The sequence below is a fragment of the Athene cunicularia genome, assembly GCF_003259725.1.
Source record: "Athene cunicularia isolate RWA chromosome 1 unlocalized genomic scaffold, athCun1 chr1_part1, whole genome shotgun sequence".
NCBI lineage: Eukaryota > Metazoa > Chordata > Aves > Strigiformes > Strigidae > Athene > Athene cunicularia.
Genome location: NW_020799091.1, coordinates 28,297,869 through 28,316,786, shown reverse-complemented (window position 1 = coordinate 28,316,786; position 18,918 = coordinate 28,297,869). Strand labels below are relative to the sequence as shown.

At 41.1% G+C, this 18,918-nt stretch overlaps 1 long non-coding RNA gene across 1 annotated transcript in view; it reads left to right on the top strand.

Moving 5' to 3' along the window:
• Nucleotides 1-2,808, top strand: part of LOC113481584 — a 6,145-nt gene extending 3,337 nt beyond the window's left edge. The window contains exons 2-3 of the long non-coding RNA XR_003398703.1: nucleotides 1,093-1,219; nucleotides 2,243-2,808. This is a non-coding gene — a long non-coding RNA (uncharacterized LOC113481584). The remainder of the gene's footprint in view (nucleotides 1-1,092; nucleotides 1,220-2,242) is intronic.
• The last annotated feature ends 16,110 nt before the right edge of the window (nucleotides 2,809-18,918 follow it).

Here is an 18,918-nt window from a genome sequence, read left to right as displayed (position 1 = left end):
GGGGGGGGGGGGGGGATATGCAGTCCCTTCCCCTACAATTTGCATCAACATGTAGCTGAAAATTTCGGCCCAAACATCCTAGACTGAATGAATACAATCTACACGCTTTTCTTTCATAAGCTTAGTTTTCCATCCCCCAGCATTACTTTAAGTTAAATTGACATTTTAAAAATAAAGGCAAACAGAAGTGTGCATCCTTCACTATTGCCTTGCATACAACAATAGTACAACACTTCTACACCCTACTAGAAATGCTTCACCTGATACATCCTAACATCGTATCTACCTTTCTCGTATCTTCATTGTGACCATCTTCCAGTTGACTAGTTCAGCAAGGTTTATCTTCTCCTCAGCCAGTTCTAGAAGTGCTGCTACAAAGGACTATTTGCTACTGTGATATGATGCTTCATTAAAACTCTTCCTGGAATCAAAGGGAAATTTGGTTGAGGGAAAACACAAGAACAAGCCCCAAGGCTTGGCAGCGAGGAGCATAGTAAAACAGGAATTAATTTTACATTTTTAGAATTTGTAATTGCAACAAGGTGATGTAAAATAGTTGTACTGTTTGCAGCCATATCTTTTTCAAGATGTTATTTAACTATGAATGTCACAATGCTTTTCTCATGAACAGTATCAACTTGCTGAATGAGGAAAAATAGTATATAAATTTAGAATTAAAAGCTTCACTGTAAAATAGCTAAAAGCTGTAGTCTTGGGTTTGCAAGAAGCCTGTATTAGTGTTTTCTGACTTTTTTTGAGTATTTAACTTTGAAAATGTAGTAGTATTCTTAAATTTGAAGTCAGAAAGTATAAAAGTATTGTGAATGTGACTAGTTAAGTCTGCACTTTATTTTTATAGGATCTAGATAGCAAGTGGTGATGATCTCCAACAGATTTTTATACAGTAAAGTATGAGATTTAGACAGTATTATTTCTTTGGAGTTCTTACAATTTTTGTATATGTTTTTAGTTAAATGAAATAATATAAAATTTTGTTTAGTCTTTTTTTGTTTTTTAATTTTAGTGTTTTATTTTATTAATTTTAGAAGAAATGCATGTGCCTAAACATAGACCTTCTGTGTCATTTTACAGCCCCTGTGGATTCCGCCTGGCCTCTCACTGCCAGTTTAAAGGTGCAGATCTCCTGTAGGACCCACATCATCTCTGCCATCCCTGCACAGATATTCTGGATACTCCAGGGTATTCCAGCAGGCATTAGGTACCTTCTTTTAGCATCTGAATTTCTCCTTTAGATAAATGTTGTAAAAGATAATAATGCCTCTACAAATGCTTAACAAAATTAAATATAGCACAGCTGTGAAGGTAATTCCATCTAAGGTGTTTTATTTAAGTTTAACAAGACATAGAGGCAGGAAAGTAATTTTGTATCTAACAAGTACAGAGTTATTGTGTTTAACAGGATGCTATCAAAAGTCTGTTTTGAATTATGGTGGCTGAGCTGAACCTGTGTATGAGTTGGGAGCTGCTATTGCTGAGGGTATGCACCACAAAAGGTCCTGGCCAGAAATCTGGGGCTTCGTATCAGGAATGTAGCGGTCTGATGTTCAAAACTGTTGGGAGTCTTGCAAAAGTAAGCTTAATTCCTCAGTTTTGGACATGATGCAGCAAACTAATTTTGCTGAAGAAAGCAGTAATTTCAGGTACCAGGGCACTCAGATAGAGGGAATTAGAGAAATACTTGCATTAATTACACAGGCAGTTAGAAGCCTATGTTAATCAGGACCATTTTTGATGGTCTACTGAATCACAGGGAAGTTAAAAACCTTGAATGTATTAGGTAGTGTAGTTATATATGAGTTGTACAGTGCAGGGTTAAGGATTACTGAATTGTTCTGTAACAAGAACAATTTGTTGTATATAATATGTAAAATTATTTATTGTATATGCATAAAATATATAACTCAAAGCTATTGGAAGGTAGCAAATTCTGGATAAAATTCACTGCAGGCATTAGTTAGGATTCTGTAGGCAGAGAACAGTTTCTCATGAGCTTTTTTAAAATCAGTCAGTAGCTTTATGATCAATAGGAATTTGGACTACTTTTGCAGAAGTTTAAAAAAAAGAAATTGTTACGGAAAAAAGACGTGATGTAGGGTGACTTACAGAGCAATTGTAAAATCTGCTTTAGTAGCGTGCAATATTAATTTTATAATTTTGCTAATGAAGCAGAACTGTTTTCATGTACTCTCTTTTTTTTGAAGTCTTTCTCAATCTCTTTCAGGACGAACCCCCAAGGCATGGCTGAGATGGTTGTTTAAAACAAGAAACAGATACCCTCTTGGTGTCATTCATTCCACTGATCACTGGGAATCTGAGCCTGAATGAAGGTGGAGGAAGACTCCTACAGAGACCTGGGAATGGTTTGTCCTTTAAGAAGGGTATAATGGCATTTATAATGGTTTTACCGAATACGAGGGCATGTGATAAATGTTTATGGACTGGGAATTAATTGAAAGATTGTGAAATGGGAAGGAATGTGCATTATGGAGAGCTATGACCTAAGCACCCTGAAATTTGCGACCAAGCCCACCGAGTATCTTTTGAACCATCTCAGACCACTGTTATTTTTGACCTAATTTACCAGCCCCACTAAGCTCCCCCAGCCAGACTGGGAAAAGAATCTCCTTTTATTAATGTTAGTCCAGGGGACTAAAGTGTATTCTGGGTAGTGAAATATTTAGTTTATGAAGCTCCAGAATTCAGAAAGGCAGCATGAATTTATACCTGGGAGGTGGTACATGTTTTTAAAAATGCTGTTCAGAAGATAATGTGATTGTATCTAAACTGTTATCTGCAACATGAATGTTTACAGCTTTATATGTATTAAATAACATACCTATATGATGAAATGTGGAATGTGTAATTAAAATAATGACTATAAGTATAGAACTAAGTAAATATTATCTAAATCATATGTGTAAACCATTTCATTTCTAGATGTTAGGGAAAACACTTTAAAATTTTATACAGTCTTTCCACCCCCCCTAGTTTTTAATATAATTGTGGTTTCAGAGCTAATCTGTCTATTAGGTTTTTAATATTTGCAGTTGTGTTAAATTTTACTGAGGAACAATTCAGTCTGGGGAAACCGTTACACTTTATCCCAGCTGTGGTTTGTGTAGTTTGAACAAGGAGTCCCTGAGTATTTGTCCCAAATACCACTGTTTTTACTCCACTGGCAGTTGTATATTTGTGGTCACCCTATGGCAATGTATGCAAAGAATGTATACAGTGGCAGTGCCTCTTCCAGAGAGTACCAGGAGGAAAACTGGATGTGGTCAACCCACACATAATTTGCTCTCCTTGGTGGAGGTCTCATGTAGACAGCACTTAAATGACACTTTTTGTTTCTGTATAAGATGAAGGTAAGAGATAGAAACCATTCAAAAGCCATTGCTTATGTTCCCTGAAATGGGCTAAAAAGAACAGCCATTCTGAGACACGGCTTTACACTGAACATATGCGAGGCTGTGTCATTACTAATTCTGAAAATGTGTTTACAGTGGTTAGGTAAAATATTTAGTTACTATTTAAATATTTTGATGTATTATAGCTCATACATGAATTTTAGATGTCTACTGCACTTAACATTTCCAATTTAAATAACTGGTTTCATTAAGATTTTTAGTGATACAAATTAATAACAAAAGGCGGTTAATACAGAGTGCAGTTATGAGACCAAAATACATGTGGTTTAAATTTAAAGAATTAAATGTTAGCATTTCCCTATAGAGAAAGGTTATTTGGACAGTGGTGCACTGACATTATCACCACCCACGGAGAAGGGGACCTGTTGATCCTATTCGTTAAGCAGAAATTTAAAAAAAGGAAGAATGTATGTCTAGAGGGTTTACTTGGTGTAAGTGAATCACACAGGAAAAATGCTGATACCCAGAGTTGTCGTAGGGACCTTCTTTGATGGTTAGAAAGAGAAATAAGCACACAGTATTTTTGTCAAGTTAGAGGGTTTAGATTGCTTGCTAGGTAAAATTGGTCTTGGTTATTAATGTAGTGGAAAGTTAAATGATGACCATGGAAATATGATAATAAGTGCTGTTGTAAATTAGACAGAAATGATTTTCTGTGGCCATTAAGAATGAAAATTCAATGTGTTAACCATTGGGCTGAAGGGCTACTAAGAAAATAAATGTGCAAAGTGGATAAAATAAAGGATAAAAGTATGTTTAAGTAGGTGTTTCTTCAAAGCTTCCTCCAGGAAGGTGTTTCTGGACACTACCATACTGCTTCTGACAAATCATGTCTGTTAAGATAAAGATAGGCAAATAGAGTTCATCCATCAGTAAACAGTGCTATCTGTATCTCTGGATTTCTGTTTAAGCAAACCTTTAAAATAATTTTATTGGACCTAGCTAAAACTGAATCTATTAAAAATAACAATGACTAATTTGCCACTATTTAAAGTTAGTTTAATCTGACAACTCTGGGTTGGCTTCACCTATTATTCCTGGAAGAAACTACATAAAATTGGGTGGTTTTGAGTAGTTTCATGCAGACACGGGACTACACCGAAGAGTCAGGTCTTGACATCACTGCACGTAGACAAAGCTTGTCTCTGACCCTCAGTCTGATGGTTTGAACGTGGGCTGAGCTAAACCCCAGGCTACCAGTGCTTTGCACTTTGGCTTTTGACACTTTTTGTGTGAGATATAGTTTCAACATGAAAAGTCAGAATACAGTGGTTTACAATCAGTTTTGCTTTGTTTGAAGCTAAAACTCAAAGCAAAACTCCTGGGGTATAGAACTGCTTATAGCAAAACATAAGAAAGTTAACACAAAAGCGCTGCAAAATGAACAACCTACTTCTACTCAGCTCTTGAAATAACCCCTTTTTGCAAGTTCACTTTTCAATTGCATATGTGTGAGATGTCAAAAATGAGTTGGTTTCACTACCGCGTGGTACAGATGAATGCCGCAGCTCTAAATCATCACTCTCCATCTGAGCAAGGTCTTGCTCACTCTATCTCAGCTGATACTTTAAACATCTGCCAAGAGACAAAATTTTCTCAGTCCCGGGCTAGTTACGTTTAGCTTTTGTTCATGTGTAAAACAAGGGATTTGGGTCTTACCCCAGATCCCAGTCTGTATGGTTTTTGTAGTTGTACCCAATTGTGAACTCCTTTCCTAAATCTCTAACAATGCTCCAAATAGCACCCACTCCCCAAATGGCAGGAATCACTTTACCTCTGGGAGGTCAGCTAAGAATTCCCGTGTTTTAAGTTCAAAGCTTGGTATTTCAGAGATGCTGAATACCTATTGCTCTTCCTAACTGGGATGGGAGCTGCAGGTGCTCATGCCCTTGTGAAGATCAGACCCCTCCTCCTGAGGTACTCTTATTTACAGTGAAACAATAAACAATCCTCTGCTCTGTTTTCACTTTCTGTAAAATTTTAGTGGAAGTAGCTTGAAACAAACCTATGAACTGCACTGAGACAGAGATACTTCTAGCAGAGCATCGCTGAGTGTGTAAGAGTTCAGACTGATCAGGGCCTCTCTGTTTGCTGGGCAGCTGATACATTTTCTTTCCCCCAAAATAGTGAGGGACTGAACTCCTGAGCTTCCAAAATTATCACTGATGGTGAAGCAAGGCCTCAGCAGCAATAGGGCTACGTGAGTCAGCTTCTAGGTGGAGATTTGGCCACATTGTTGAGAAGAGCTATAGAGAGATGTTCAGAAAAAAAAAAAAATTAGTACCAGATAATCAGCGATCTTGTGTGCATATATTTTGCTTATTCATATGTCAAATTTTTGTGTTGACTGGTACCTAGGAAAGTGCAGAGTGAAAGTGGAATGGCTGAGTTTGAAGGCTTAAGTGTGTCCTAAAATACAGCTCACAGACTGAGTTACATGCGGATTATTGTGAGTGGAATTTATAATATAATAGCTCACCTCTGCACAAGAGTGAATTTTATATGGTGTGAGCATATGTTACCCAAAGAAACCATTGGGCTCTTGGTGGAACACAAATATTATGTGACTCTGAATCTCACTTGGTATTTTAAACCATGAGAGTTTCAGAATTGAGTCATAGTAACTTTTAAGTAGAAAATATATATGCATATACAGCACACAGGCTGTAAGCAAGGCTTCTGCCTTGGGGTTATTCTCCCCTCGTATTGCAGATTTGGTTCTCTGTTATGGTAAATCATTATAGCCTCAATGAAAAGTCAGAAGTCAGATTAGATGCTTCCAAAACTTGAAAAGAAACCTGGACTAGAAACCTTTACAGTCTTCTATTTTCTTTTCTGTTTGACTGCTTTGATTCTCAGAACCCTTGGTCCATCAAACCATGTTACACCTTTCTTACATCTCCATGGTGCTTCTTGCATGGAGCTGGCATCACAATTTGTCCAACCTCAAATTTACCCCATGGGAGCGCTCAGCAGCATCTAATCTTTTGTTAGAGGTAGAAACTTTGTTAGCACTTCTCAAAGAGCACCTTTAACCCAAGATATTTATTGGAAAACTTCTCTAGTCAGAGCAAGAGCTGGAGAAGATGGCACACGAATGCCTGCTAGCAGCCCCAGAGGCACATGTGGGAAAAAGTTCTTTCTTCTTGTTTTACTTTTAATTCAGCATTTTGACTTAAAATATTTATCTAGTCAAGCTATGCAAAGAGTGACTTGCTGAACAGAAGACTGTAAGGTAGGATTAGAGGCTCTGCTTAAGAGAAAATCTGCTTCAGCCTAGAGAACAATCCCACCACAAAATAAAATTAACTTTAAAAGTAATGAGATTTTCCACTGTTAACTTAATAGCAGCAAACCACATGTTCTAAACAATGTTTGATTTTTTTTTTTGTATAAGGACTCATTTTTAGTAACAAACCCCAGACTATTAGCCCTGCCATTTTTCCACTGCTGGAGGAAAACGTGGACTCTTGCTGAGTTGTATGGTGAATATCTCTGAGATATTTGAATCTGCCACCAAAAAAAAGGCCTCTGAAATGTTAGCATGGAGGAACCAGTTCAAGGTAGAGGAAATGGAAAAAATGGGAAAAAGAAGAAACATCTCTTTGGATCTTTAGTTCTGTTATTTTTAAGATTATATTTCTTCTGGGCTCCCAAAATCTTCAGTAACAAACAAGTTTTCTTTTAAAAAGTATTAAGTTATCAAAACATTTGCCAGGTCCTAATATTAAATCCTAGCAGTCAGCAATGTTTAAGTTCAGCCATATCATTTTGCTGAGTAAGTCATGCTAAAACTTAAAGTTTTCCCCTCAAAATGATCCTTCCAAATGAGATTGATATTGTGAGAAAAAAAGAAAAAAAGAGAAGGACGCCTTCATCATGAGGAATTATGGAATTAATTTTCTTTATACACTCTGTTTGCACAAGACATTTTTGTTAACTCTTAATAAAAATACCATTCAGCTGCTACTTTCATTGTTTTTATCCTGGGACCAATACAACATTGTCATTATTGGATATAAAGTGCTGTAAAAACAAATCTAATTTGTTAAGTTTATTTTGATAAGAAATAAATATAAAGGTAGTGCATAGTTTGTACAGTGCTGCTATCATAGGACTCCTGGGTATAATTTATATAAAGAAAATAAAAAAGCATACATAACTTTCTAGTTGATTTCCTTTAACAGGGCTAATTGAAAACAGTTTCTGTTATTTAAAAGTAATTTATTTTAAATATACTTTTTAAAACAAAGTTCTTATTGATATCCATTTTAAGTATAATATTATCTCAGTGTGGGATACAAGTAAAAGGTCAAACCTTGTAGGAGTATTTTCTGTATGACTCAGTTCTGATCATAGATAAACTTATCGGGGAAACCAAATTAGTTAACCTTTTCGGTACCAAAAGCTCGTTTTAACGGGCCACGACAGTTTCTTTCACAAGTGCAGAACTTCAAAGCTCATACTTTTGTTCTGAAACATGAAAAAGAGAGTGCTATTTTCCTCTTTCTCTAGCTGATAAAAGGCATGATTTTAGCACGAAATTAGACTTGCTGAGATTCAGTATATAGGCACAGTAAACAATACATTATTAAGTTGTAGTTGTTAGCTGTTGCGCATGGTGGTACAGCAACAAAAATATTCGTTTTTTTTACTTTGATTATGCCTTTAATTTGTGAACATTGTTAAAGGATGTATTTTTTCTTGTCCAGTAGCATAATCCTTATGTATGGATCTGATTACTGGAAGACTGAAAGATGGTGTATTGACGAAATGGCCGTATGTGGCATATCTCTAGGAACCAGCCTCTTTCCCTATTGCTTGATAGGTTGTTCAATTCCTGTCCAGTTAACTGGTTTGTGACATTTCTCAGAAATCCCTTCAGCTCTGCTTCCTTCTTTGTTTCCATTGAAGCAGTGCTGACAATTCAGTGACTTGGGTTGCTTCAATATATGCAGTCAAACTCAACACCAGAAACTGCCGTTCTTTCTTAAAGCCAAACCAGAGTGATTGAAAGGCTTTAATGGACTTCAGATCTGGGACCACACTTATGTCTGAGAAAAACTCTCTCAGCTGCTAATGAGCCGAATCTCATTAACATTCATGCAATCTCACCTTTATCAGCATGATTTCATGTGGTAGCTGGGGGAAAGTTTGACTCATGGGGGCTTTTGCCTGCAAACTCACTCCTGCCACCTATACTTATGTTGCATAATATTTACTCTCACTAATTTATGTGAAGAAGTTGTGTTGCGAGGTATTAAAAGTGGTGAAGTCTTTTTCCAGATAGGTCCTGGAGAGCTGCAGTTCAGACATTATCTGATGGAGAACTCTCAAGATGCAGATATTAATGATACTTCTCATATGAAGTAAATGCATTAAAAATATCCAAGATTGAAGATATCTAGAAATCTGGGTTTGAAGGTCAAAGCATGCACAGCGCTAGCTGAGCCGTAGCAGTGTACTGGTTCTGCACAGCAAAACAAAAGTCTGTAAGGCATGTCCCAAGCTGAACTCGAATGGGCTTGGAGTGGAAATTTTGTCAGCCCTGGTCATTTGCAGTGAAACATTCATCTCATGCTGACAGTGGCAATGAACTTTTTTTCTTCCATAATTTACAAAATACAAGCAAGTAGGTAGTTAAAGCATTTCAATTCTTCCATGAATGGAATAATTTTACATTATATTTTCTAAGCAGAAAAAATAACTGGCTCTTGGGGAATTACTTTGTCACTCTCACAAAATGTAATTTCATCCAAATGGGAAAAACAATGCAATTATCTGGGCAGATAATGCAGCACACTCTGCATACACGGGCAGTGAAGATAGCCTTCTATTCCATGAACAAGAGATGATTGCTCTGGAAAACATGCTGGGTCACTTTTAATTATGAAAAGAGCAAATTCATAGTTTCTTCGTGGACTAATCACACTGTATATTATTTTCTTTTTTGTTCTATTTAAATTTAGAGTGGTTATTCATACTTCCTGGCAGTGGTTATAAGTGGAGGATGACTGAGAATTTGGTAGGTGAGGTAATCTCATTTTTACTGTGTCTTTAGGGCCACCCACTTTCCCTTCATATGACTCCACACCAAGAAGTCCTTGCAAGTTTTGCAGAGTGAGACCAAAGTACCAACCTCCTGCATCCCTCCATCTTCTCTTCTGCCGCATTTTTGCAGGTCCCCTGTTTTCTTCTGCACATTTCTTATTTTTCAGCTCGTCTCACGAGCCTGACACTTGGGTCACCTCCACAAATGCCTCCTGACTGCAGACACCTGGTAGGATTGACATCAATAAAGTCCAAGAAGTCAGTAGAGAGTGGTTAGATGACCGCTGACTCAATGGGGTGAAGCCCTGGGGTCCCCATCTCCAGCCTCATGCCCTGAAAATGAGCATGCTCTTAATGTCAGTAAGGAATTGCTTGAACATCAGGACTACTGAAGCCCAGTGGATTTGTATAATGAGTGAGACAAACTGGTGTTGAAGCCATTATCCCTGTTGAAGTGGTAGAGCTCCTTCCCCCTACAGTGGGTGTCAGGGAACATAATAACATATAGGCTCATATCACAGTCCCACTTTCAGTCCAAGTGCTTGTAGAGGTTCTCTGTGGGTCTCTTCTTTTTGGCCAATTATTTTCATGTGGTTTTTAGAAATCATAGAATGGTTTGGGTTGGAAGGAACCTTAATCATCTAGTTCCAACCCCCTGCCATCTAGTGCCACATTTCACTAGAGCAGGTTGCTCAAAGCCCCGTCCAGCCTGGCCTTGCACACTGCCAGGGAGGGGGCAGCCACAGCTTCTCTGGGCAACCTGTAACAGTGTTGCACCACCTTCACATTAAAGGATTTCTTCCTTCTGTCTAATCTAAGTCAACCCTCTTTCAGTTTAAAACCATTACCCCTCATCCTATCTCTACACTCCCTGATAAAGAGTCCCTCCCCACCTTTCCTGTAGCCCCCTTTAAGTATTGGAAGGCTGCTATAAGGTCTCCCTGGAGCCTTCTCCAGGCTGAGCAACCCCAACTCTCTTGGCCTGTCCTCATATGGGAGGTGCTTCAGCCCCCTGATCACCTTTGTGGCCCTCCTATGGACTTGTTCAAACAGGTCCATGCCCTTCTTATGTTGTGGGCCCCAGAACTGAACACAGAACTCCAGGTGGGGTCTCACAAGAGCTGAGCAGAGGCGCAGAATCACCTCACTTGACCTGCTGCCCACATTTCTTTTGATGCAGCCCAGGATTCGGTTGGCTTTCTGGGTTGTGAGTGCACATTGCTGGCTCATATTCAGTTTTCCATCCACTAATACCCTCAAGTCCTGCTCTGCAGGGCTGTTCTCAATCCACTCATTGCCCAACCTGTATTTGTGCATGCGATTTGAGCATTTCAGGTTCTCTAAATTATATGTTGACATTCTCACTACAAGCTGAAGAGCACAGTATATCTCACAGTATTCCTGTCTTCATGTGGAATACGTGGCACGACGTTGAGGAATACGCCCAGAGCAGTGTAATGTGGTCTTCATGTGCAGCCAAGTACAAGGAGTGAAAGTTGCAGTGGCTGTCAAAGGACTGGTTCATAAAGGAGTTGGAACACTTCAGATCAAAATCAGGGAGCTGTGAGCATTTTGAAGGATTGGGGCTTGGAGATTTATTCTGGCTTCAGCTTCATGCAAAGCTGAAGCATCTCTCACAAATAAATCAGCCTTTTTGACTGAAGTGATAAACAATTGATTGAGAGTTTCTGCTTCCCTGCTTCCCAGTGCCTCGTGTTCCTGAGTACAGATGTCCATCATTAACGATGATGGGCCTGAAACCTTTCCACAATTACTGTGGCTACAGTTCTGCAAACAGGAAGAGATAGTGAGATACGATCACTGAGCGTGGTCCTGTCATTTCTGTGGGTTGTGTGGTCTTCTCTAAACATTGACTAAACACAGTGTCCCACAGCATCTGATTTTTCCTTGCAATTTATGATCTCTAATAAAGCTGAAGCCATACAATTAGTCCATTGCCCTCCCACTGCATTTTTATGTTTTGAGGACAAAAAAAATCAACTTTTTTTTTTTTTTTTCAACTGGAGGAGACAATATATATGTGCTCTTTGACTTATTACTGATCTGCAGAAAGTGCTCCAGTATACAAGAGCAGAAGATGTGTTTATGTGTCTGGTCATCTCTGGAATGTGTAGTCACCGAGTGAAAGGCTGGGAAACTCTTGTAGGACGGCTGTGCTGGTGATGACCTGCCAGCACTGACAGCCTCATCTCTGATGGCGGAGAGGGAATATTGTGCCTCTGCAGTGCTGAGGGTCTCCAGCACGCTTGGAACATGCAAGCTAGAAGGATGCTTTGTACACCTCCTGGTGTTTGCTTGAGTCCCTTAGCACCTTACAACGGGCACTCAGCGGTTTGTGGGACTGGGCTTCTCCTGGGTGAAGAGAAAATATTTTATCTGCACAGGATTTCTGTGTGTGCAAAAGGCCTACTAGAAAACTGTCAAAATTAAAATGATCACACATGTCCTTCAGCTTAGGAAAAGAGAGCTCTAAGTGAGAGCATGTGTGCTCTGACTCTTGGGCTGAGAAAATGTCAGTCTGATGTGCTTGGGAAGTTCATATTGATACAAACAGGGAGGCTCCCTGCTGCCCACAGATTTCCCACATAAAAGTCCTACTGGTAGCCGTGGGAACTTAGCAGCAGCCACGCTGTGGCTAAAGTCACCACTCTAAAAATGTAGTGAAATTAGTGTTCATAAAAGTGAAAAACACGCCACAAGAATGAAGATGTTCTGATTCACAGCCATGAAAATTACATGAGTTCTGGCATTAAAAAAAAAAAAAAAAAAAAAAAAAAAAAAAGCTGAATTTTGCAGTTACTCTGGCTTCAGAAAGGGATTACTGGTGAGTTTTTAAAAAAATTCCTTTGAGCAAAAATCTTGCCTTTTCACAAATCAATTTGTTGCACCAAAACATAACCCTATTGCCCTGAGTCATGACCCTGATGTGATGCTGGTCCTTCTCACCAGCCCCGTGGAAAGGGCCCATCCTGTGCTACACAGTGGCCCCTAGTGAAACGGAGTAGTTTGTTCCAGAGTCCGTGAAACAATTTCCAGCAGCTGGGTTGTTACTAATTTCAGTTCTGCCTTCTGACCTGACCCTCAGCTCACTCAAACTATGCCACTCACTTCATATATTTTTAAGACAAATTAAAAAAACCCACAGGATGGTATGATGGACCAACAGACTTGTCCCGGTGTGAATTGAACATGAACCTGGGACCCAGAGGTAAGAGTAATACTAGAAATAATGCAGCTGTTGTAGCTTAATAGTATCATTTAGCACCATTTTCAGTTGAAGTTCTTTTTTTATTTGTCTTTTTCTGCTATGCCTACCATAAGGAGAGGGGATGGCTATGCCATCTAGCAGGTTTTGCTGCTAGAATTTGGATTTGTATGTTGCGTCTCTGTTCCAATTACAGAGACTTATCCTCAAACGGGTACCCTTGTCCCTCACAGCTTTTTTATTCTTGCACCACAAGGATCTGAAACATCAACTCTAGTCAAAACACTGGCTGAGGCTTTCTTCTTGTGTCCTATCAAGCCTATTTTACTTGATTTTCCAGAAGACATGATATGGAGTGACAAGTATCACCCTCCCCTTGCTCCTTATAGTGTTCCCTCCACCACCATGCTGTCTTGTGGAGCAGTCACCAAGCTGACCCCTTGTCCAGATGGCTATTGTGCTTGCTGGGCAGACGCCACCTTCCCATCCCCACCCCCATGCTGGCAACAGCTTATGACAGCAGCAATCTTAAAAATAAAACAGGAAATGATTTCAGTAGGGGATGTGGTGGCTGACAGAGAAAAGTGGAGTAGGTCTGAAGTGTAGTTGTTCTTTCATGTGAGCACCAGGGCCCTGCACAAATGTTGCAGGGGAATGAATGTTAGCACAATCTTTCATGTGGCGGAGGGACCTGAGCTTGTTTTTGGTTTTGCTGCTACCAAGACCTGTTCTGGTGGCTGTCCTCGTGACTTGGGTCCGAATGCTGCTGGTTGTGATGCAGCAGCATTTTTCTGGGGCTCCATGGCCCCAGCACACTATTAGCACATTCTTGCTAGTGTGTCGGCATTGCCCAATGATCTGGCCTGTGTTCGGGTCACTGTGATAACCTCTTGACTTCAACATTGCAACTACTTCCTTGCATTAGCTGCAGCCAGGATAGAAGAGCTCTGGCCAGTAAATAATTCACTTGCCCACCATTTTGGTGTGATGCTTGAAGGAAACACCTACCCAACCTGCTGTTTCTTCTGAGAAGAACCTTGCATCAGATTAAATTACTGAATGGGAAGGCTTTGGGTGGTCTGATCCTACATGCTGCTGAGAGCTCTTCATCCTCACTGTTTTCTCCTAGGGGATCAGCTGGAAAGAAGAGGGGGTCTGGGTGAGCACTGCTCTGGGAATGCTGAGCAGCCAGAGCTTCTCAGGCTCAAAGATACTTCTGAAAACTGTTTTCATGAAGGTAACTGGAAATGCACTTTTGGTCTGCTTCTACCAGCTTTGTATTTATAGTGAACATTTATTTCTCTCACCAGCTAAGTGTTTTTTTCCTATAGCATTCAAATGCTCGGAATAGAGGTTCAAATCCTTCTCTGCCTTCAAACACAAACATACCATATCGGGGTCAGGAAGTCCCTGACCTCCAAATCACTGGAGGTTGACAGAGTATATCATGGCAGTTTTATTATAGGCTTGCCCTAGTCTTGTCCTCTTTCCTAGGCATCTGCTATTGCCAGCATTAGAGACAGGATATTGGGCTAGAGGGACCTTTGGTCTGACCTCCAATGGACATTTTTACGGTCTTTTGTCTTTATCTGGGGCCTCCAGAGGCTAATAAAGATTTTGTAAATATAAAGAATTCATTGTGATCCAAGAAGAAGTTGTGAGCATAGGAGGGCTCTCCCAGCCCTGTGCTCCCTGGGAGCAAAGGTCTGATAAGAGAAGTGGGTTTCTGGCAAGTGCTGATGAAACAGCTTCCAAAGTCTATCAGTTGTTAGATAGGTAGTCCTCAGCAGGTGATGAAAATAACTGTTTCTGGACACTTCTTAACACACACCTCTTTGTACAGTGTAGGATTTAATAATTTCATACAGTATGTAATTTATCATTTAGGTTTGCTTCTAGCATTGGTCCATAGCCTCGTTGGAAACAGCAGATCTACCTATCTCCTTTGGCTTTGTAGATGGTTTCTTCAAATGATAAAGAGGTCCCCAAAGAGGTCCCATGTCCCCCTTGCCAAGCCCTGAAGGCTGAGAAGTGTGGGTACCGGTGCTTGTTGTTCACTGTTATCTAAGTGGAGCAACTCCAATATCATGAAGCTGTGCACGGGTGTCAGGCTTGCTGAGGCACATGGTGTTTGTGCTGCCACTGGAGATGAGCTCTGAGATATCTCCAGTGCACCAGGAAATGCCAGGGGGGTTTTGAGACAGCAGAAAAGCATCTGCCGAGACTCCTCTGAGCTCGTTTTCTTTTCTGCCTGCCTCTCCTCTCTGCTTGGTCAGAGGGAGCAATAGGACAGAAATACTTCATGTAACTCAATTTTCCTTTCTCCTTTTCAGTTTGCTTTTAAAAGGCATTTCTGCATAAGGTAGAGCAGCCTCATGGTTGAGAAAGGACCTCAACCTGGCAATGAGGAAGGCTTGCCCAACTGGCCCCAATACCCAATGCATGCCTTCCCCTCTTTTGGGGCAGCAGAGATGCTTTGCCAGCTGAGGAGAGAGAAAAGAAGAAGGGTGAATTTCTTGATGTGAAAAATCCAAAAAGCCTCAGACAAGGATTTTTAAAAATCCTGTTAAAAGAAGTTTTCCATCTTCCTTTGCTCTTCCAAGCCTGGGAAAATCTCTTTCAGTATGACATTAATCCTGTAAGAAGTCCTGTTTTCTTTTTAGTCAGATGTTGCTGAATGTTTTAGAGCTATGGTTTCCAAGTCCTGCACAGAAGCTCCTTAACTTTCACTTGATTCTTTATAATCCCTGTGTCCTGAGCTGGAGCTTCAGTATTGACAGTTGTAAAGAAGATGCTGTTTATTTTATGTACTACTCAAATACTCCTCAAGATTCACACCTTTGTGTGCCCAGCCCTGCCACCCCCTGTGCCAAAAAGGGACACAGCCCTGCCTTTGCAGCCAGAGTGCATCACCAGCATGGAATATTCAGTGGAGCTCATCCAGTTACCCTGGGAAGAAAGTTTTGCTTGCACTGTTGGTGCTTTCCTGCATATTGTACAGCTTTTAAAAAATCCAGTATTTTAATCAAATGATCAAAGTGTATAGTCCTGCTTAGAAGCTTTCTAAGTAACACAGCTTAAGAAGAGTCAGCAGTTTGCTTAATGTTAATCAAGTGTCAATGCAATATACAGCCTGAAAAAAAACACTGCACATTGAAAAATACTCCCTTCTCACAGGATTGACTGAAATGGTTGGTGGGGATTCTGCTACAAAACTGAAAAACACCCCAGAAGCAAACACATGATGACTCATGGAGAGTGGCAGCCTCTTCTAGAAAGTTAAAAGTATCTAAATACAAGTGCTTTTAAAACCATTATGGCTGTCTGTAGCATGCATCACGCTTGCCTGGTCTGTGGGGATCCTTGTTACTCATTCAGGGAAGGAGGCAAAGATCACTGAAGTCAACAGAAAGATGCAGAGTGATTTCAGGTGGTTTTAGGTTAGGTCATGCACTTCTCTCCCTCCGACTGCCAGTGTCCTCAGTGTTCACTGCCATCCAAGCCTTTGGTAGCTTTGACAGCTGCTACAGCAGTTCCTGAATTGCAATAAGATGAAGTTCTGAAGGTTCATGTTTCTGAGACACTGGTCTGCCCCAGTTCCCTCACGCAGTGAGCTGGGAACTTCTGCAAACATGACCAAGGGCACGCCTGCACTGATGGTAGACCAAAGTAGACCTGGAAATGAAGGCTTTTGAACTTTTTTTTGGTAACAAAAACTAAAGGCTTTTTTTCTTACCCAATGGCACAAGGTAAGAAGATTTATGGAGGGATTAATAGTGTCCTTTACAAACATGAAAGCCATAAACATGCACATGACTTCAGTGCAACCAGGGACAACACACAGGATTTGCTGAAAGGCAGCAAACGTGCAGGCTCTCTGAAGTGGATGGTTTCAACTAAACTTCAGGGCTGGGCAATAAAAAGGGCAAAACAAAGCTGCAGTTTACTGCTTGGTATTTTTTAACACAAGTATGTCCACAAAATCGTTGGTGTCTCCAGTCATTTTTTGTGAAGACGGCCGCGGCGGCTGACTGAGTTACCAGAGGCGAACGCTGCGCCGGGGCTGTCTGGGCTCTCCCCGTGACCGAGGCTGACGAGGCGGCCACATCCCACAAAACCCCACCAAGGAGGATGGGTGCGAGCAGTGGCACTGCTCTCACGGGGTGCTCTGAAGTCGTCTCTGGCTGGGCAAAACGGGGTGCTCTCCGGGGAGGCTGGGCGCTGGCTTGGCGTGGCGGCGGGGACAGCTGTTGAGCGCACAGACAGCCACCCACCCACAATGTCTGCAATGCACACAGCTGCTGCCTGGCTGCGTTACAAAGGTGCCTCCACAGCAGCACATGGGCCTGCTGACACCAGCGGCTGCGAGCTGTGCTCGGGCTATATTTCACAAGTTCGTTTTCTATGGCGCTGCAAGCACAGGCACGCTTTTATGGCATCTATAGCATTTCGCTGAATGATTTGGTAGTACGCTACTGACCAGACACCACGTTTCCAGATTTAGATTGTAAGAGGAAAACAGCAAGTGGTAGGTTCAAGTGCGGGTCAGTGGACATGTTATACCAGAGCTCCTTCGCTGAGCACTGGAGTACTCGCGCTCCCTCAGGACCAATACTGGAAGCTACGCTCCATAGAGATGGCCTAAGGTGTTTGCTTTTATGATTACCAGTACCATTCACACTGGAAAAACGCTGTTACCACATTGTTAATATAATTTTTAATATCACAGAATCTTTTTGGTTGGTATTTGGGCTTCAAACACAAACTGGTGATATTAATTTTCTCCTGTTTTCTGGGTGTGTTAGGCGGCATTTTAGCAGGAGGTTTTCAGGAAGGAAGAGTACAGAGGTGAGAGAATATTCTGAATCTGCTGATAGGCTTGTTTTCAATAGCGACTAGTACCAGTAAGCACAGTTTGGAGGAGGAAAGAAAAGAAAGGCTGTAAGCCAGACCGTGAAAACCAAAATTGACACTGATGGCCACACTACTGATACACATGGAAAAACAAATACTGCAACGCAGTGTCATTAGCATTTAACATCAACAAGCAACATTTAAATATTTCACCCTTAATAAAACCTGAGTTTACAGACAGCATGAACCAACTTACTCACCCGGCTCATACCCACCACCTGAAAGTCAGTGGGAAAGTATCTCCTGATGGTCTGAAGAGAGAAGAGGATCCTGATAACAGTTTAGTAATTGCAAACTGGCTTTGAATGCTGCAAGTTTTTTTTAGATTAAATTCTGTTTAGTTAAACTTTAGATCATCTTTTACAGGGCAATATTGCCTTTAAACACAGACCTAGGGGTGCACAAGCCCCCTCTTCCCGCTCTCTGAGTGTAAATGGTGATTGCTGAAAGCTCAGCGAGGTACAGTACCACCAGAGAAAGCTGTTTACTATTTCATTGCCAGAGGGAATAAAGCACCCTTTCTTAGTCTCACTGGGCTGTGAAAGCCCAGCCTAGGCCCTAGCCCTGTGTTTGCTGAGTAAGATCTGGCCTGTGTAGGAGTTAGTCATGAATAACCTGCCCAGAGTCATGGTTCAGATGTGGCTCTCCCACATCTTTTAACACAACGGTATTCTTAATGTTGGGGTAAGTCGTGTCCCTGCAGGTGACTGATCATGGCTTTTGGAAAGGTGGCCCATGTCCCTGGGCAGAAGGGGTATGCGAGAGCTGCTGCTGTCCCAGGGAGGTGGGTGTGAGGGAGAGGAGGACTGCACCTGAACTGGCAGGGGGGAATCACCTGCCCCCAGCACTGTGTGCTAACCTGGGTGTTACAAGAAAGATTTATTTTTGTGACAGGAGACTTGGACACACACAGTAGCACTTTTAGGCTGATAAGGCTTATTTTCCAGGATGGTGTCTTTTTCCCCTCACAGCAGCCCTAATCCCAAATTCCTGCCTTAGCTCTTACTCAGACAAACCTCCTATGGACTTGCTCCTACCTGGACCAGAACTGACCAAAACCTTCAGGTATTGACCCAGAAGATATGAAAGAATGCTGAAATTAAAGTTCACAGAGCTACACCCCTTTCATTTAACCTAGTTTCCATATGACACAGGCACATCTGACTGCACGATGGTGCAGTCCAAGTAGGGCAGATGCTGTTCATTGAGAAAACACTTGTGTTTTATCTGTGCTTCTTGCAGCGTGTCCCACTGCATGGGAACCTTCCTCTCAGACTT